The sequence below is a fragment of the Acinonyx jubatus genome, chromosome B1, assembly GCF_027475565.1.
Source record: "Acinonyx jubatus isolate Ajub_Pintada_27869175 chromosome B1, VMU_Ajub_asm_v1.0, whole genome shotgun sequence".
NCBI lineage: Eukaryota > Metazoa > Chordata > Mammalia > Carnivora > Felidae > Acinonyx > Acinonyx jubatus.
This window is the reverse complement of record NC_069382.1, coordinates 133,280,644-133,284,587: the sequence shown is the minus strand read 5'-3', so window position 1 is coordinate 133,284,587 and position 3,944 is coordinate 133,280,644. Positions and strand designations below refer to the sequence as shown.

At 39.5% G+C, this 3,944-nt stretch overlaps 1 pseudogene; it reads right to left on the bottom strand.

Annotated features, from left to right (window-relative positions):
* Nucleotides 1-2,679: 2,679 nt before the first annotated feature.
* Nucleotides 2,680-3,451, bottom strand: LOC106981375 (60S ribosomal protein L8-like; annotated as a pseudogene).
* Between the last annotated feature and the right edge of the window lie 493 nt (nucleotides 3,452-3,944).

Genomic DNA, 3,944 nt, shown 5'->3' with positions numbered 1-3,944 from the left:
ATATATATATCTTGTCATGAAGATATGCTGGTGACAAATACTCTCACATTTTGTCTGAAAGAAGAAAACTTTTGCTTTTCCAGTTGATAATTTTTCTAGATATATAGTTCTAGATTGACAGCAGCACTTTAAAGATATCATTTGTCTTCTGGCATGCACTGTTGCTAACCAGAAGTCTGTTATCCTTTTTCTTTTTTAATGACTTTTTCAAGAGTAGTTTTAGGTTCACAGAATAATCAAGAGGAAGGTACAGAGATTTCCCATATGTCTTCTGCCTCCACACATGCACAGCCTCTTCTGTTATCAACAGAACGGTATATTTGTTACATCTGATGAACCTACGTCGACACATCCTAATTACCCAGAGTCCGTAGTTTTTATTACAGTTCACTCTTGGTGTTGTACATTCTATAAATTTAGATAAATGTATAATGACATGTATCCATTATTATGTAGTATTTGACAGAATGTTTTCACTGCCCTAAAAATTCCCTGTGCTCTACCTATTCATCCCTCCCTCCACCCCAACTCCTGTTAACCACTGATCTTTCTACTGTCTCCATAGTTTTGTTTTTTCCAGAATGACATATAATTGCAACCATATAGTATGTAACCTTTTCAGATAGACTTCTTTCACTTAGTAACATGCACTTAAGTTTCCTCTATGTCTTTTTCATGACTTCATAGCTCATTTTTTTGGCAGTGAATAATATTCCATTGTCTGGATGTACCATAATTCATTTATACTTTCACCAACTAAAGGACATCTTGGTTGCCTCCATAAATGAAGAGCTCCCATTGCTACATGCCTTCATTAACATTTGGTGTTGTCAATGTTCTGGAGTTTGGCCATTCCAATAGATGTGTAGTGGTATGTCATTGTTGTTTTAACTTGCATTTCACTGATGAAATATATGATGTGGAGCATCTTTTCATATGCTTATTTACCATCTGTATATCTTCTTTAGAGACTGTTAAGGTCTTTACCTCATTTTTTAATCAAGTTGTTTTCTTATCATTGAGTTTTAACAGTTCTTTGTATATTTTTGATAATGGTCTTTTATCAGATGTATTCTTTGCAAGTATTTTCTCCCAGTCTCTGACTTATCTTCTCATTCTCTTGACATTGTCTTTCACAGAGCAGAAATTTTTAATTTTAATGAAGCCCAGCTCACCAATTGTTTCTTGGATGGATTATACCTTTGATGGTGTATCTAAAAAGTCATCACCTGGCCAACAGACACATGAAAAGATGCTCAATGTCACTCCTCATCAGGGAAATACAAATCAAAACCACACTCAGATACCACCTCACACCGGTCAGAGTGGCTAAAATGAACAAATCAGAAGACTATACATGCTGGAGGGGATGTGGAGAAATAGGAACCCTCTTGCACTGTTGGTGGGAATGCAAACTGGTGCAGCTGCTCTGGAAAACAGTGTGGAAGTTCCTCAAAAGATTAAAAATACACTACTCTATGACCTAGCAACAGCACTGCTAGGAATTTACCCAAGGGATATAGGAGTGCTGATGCATAAGCGCACTTGTATTCCAATGTTTATAGCAGCACTTTCAACAATAGCCAAATTATGGAAGGAGCCTAAATGTCCATCAACTGATGAATGGATAAGAAGATGTGGTCTATATATATACAAGGAATACTACTTGGCAATGAGAAGGAATGAAATCTGGCCATTTGTGGCAACGTGGATGGAACTGGAGGGTATTATGCTAAGTGAAATAAGTCAGGCAGAGAAAGACAGATACCATATGTTTTCACTCATATGTGGATCCTGAGAAAATTAACAGAAGGCCATGGGGGAGGGGAAGGGGAAAAAAAAGGTTACAGAGAGGGAAGGAGGCAAACCGTAAGAGATTCTTAAATATTGAGAACAAACTGAGGGTTGATGGGGTGTAGGGGAGAGGGGAAAGTGGGTGATGGGCATTGAAGAGGGCACCTGTTGGGATGAGCACTGGGTGTTGTATGGAAACCAATTTAGCAATGAATTATATTAATATAAAAAAAGAAAAATGTAAAAAAAAAAATAAATATAAATAAATAAATAGTCATCACCATACCTAAAGTTATCTAAGTTTTTTCCAATGTTATCTTCTAGAAATTTTATAGTTGTGCATTTTACATTTAGGCCTATCATCCATTTTGAGTTAATTTTTATGAAGGGTGTAAGGTCTGGGTCTAGATTCATTTTTTTTTCATATGGGTGCCCAGTTGTTCCAGCACCATTTGTTGAAAAGACTCTTTGCAGGTCATCTGGGTGGCTCAGTCTGTTCAGCCTATGTCATTATCTCTCAGGTTCATGAGTTCAAGTCCCACGTTGGGCTCACTACTGTCAGTACAGAGCCTGCTTTGGATTCTCTGTCCCCTTCTCTCTGCCCCTCCTCCACTTGCACTGTCTCAAAAATAAATAAATGTTTAAAAAAAAAAGAAAAGACTGTCTTTGCTCCATTGTATAGCCTTTGCTCCTTTGTCAAAGACCAGTTGACCATGTTTATGCCATGTTTATGTGAGTGTTTTTCTAAGCACCGTATTCTGTTTTATTGATCTATTTGTTTATTCTTTCATCAATATCATACTTTTTTCGTATAGCTTTCTAGTAAGTAGGGGTTGTTTGTTTGTTTTAGTGGCAGAAGGACAGATTTTATCAAGCCCCTCAACCCTAGTTCTCTTTCTCCTACACAGTCTAGGTTCCCCCAGAGGTCTGGTAGGCAGCAATAAGACCCACTATGCAGCCAGCAGGGGTATCTCTACAGATAGTACAGGGTTTGTGATGTGCTGGTGCTTGCCACCTCCGAAAGGATGTTCCCACAGGATTCATAGCCACACCCAGTATGTGTGGTCAGCAACTCCTCTTTGCCTTATACTTGTGGTAGGCACAGCCAGCCTTCAGAATGGTCTTGTCAACGTGGCCACCTCCAGCCACCACATCAACATAGTTCTATTGGCTGAAGAAATGACCTTGATTTCTGAGGTGGCTGAGGACAGCTTCACTTGGGTCTTCTTTGGTCTCAGGGTTGTGGGAGATGAAGTAGCATCATTCCCAGAGGCTTGGGCCAACTTGCCAAGTCACCAAGCTTCTCCTCCAAACAATACACAATGGTGACCTTGGGCATAGTGCCCACTAGGAGCACATTGCCTATGTTGAGCTGGGCCTTCTTGCCACAGTACACAAAATGGCCAGTGTAGATGCCATTGGGGGTGATGAACAGCTCCTGCCACTTCTTAAACCAGTACAGATCCCAGAAGACTACCTCAGTGAGGGGTGCACCTCCACCCTGGTCATGAATGATGTCCTTCACGATGCCCCTGATGTAGCCCAACTGCTCTGCAAAGTCCATGGCAAGCAGACATGCAGCACCCTTGCCATGCTTCATGTGGGCATGGAACACTGAGCCAGCATCCTTCCTCTACCCCAGAATTATGTGGCCCATGGCAGTAGTCTGCTACCCCCATAGCTGGAAGAGCTCTAATAAGTTTTGAAGTCGGGTAGCGTCAGTCCTTTGACTTTCTTCTTCTTCATTATTGTGTTGGCTCTCTGGGTTTTTCGCCTCACCATATAAATGTTAGAATCAGTCTGTCAATATGCACAAAATTACTTGCTGGGATTCTGATTGGATTTGCATCAAATCTATAGCTCAAGTTGGGTAAAACTGATACTACCACATATTGAGTCTTACTATCCATGAATATGAAAGTATCTCCTCCATTTATTTAGTTCTTTGTCCTTGTTAATCAGAGTTTTATAATTTTCCACATGTAAATCTTGTACATATTTTGTTAAATTTATACTAAGTATTTCATTCTTTGGGTGCTGACGTAAATGACATTAGGCTTTTAACTTCAAATTCCACTTGTTCGTTGCTAGCATATGGGAAAACAATTGACTTTTACATATTAACTTTGTATTCTATAACCTTGCTATAA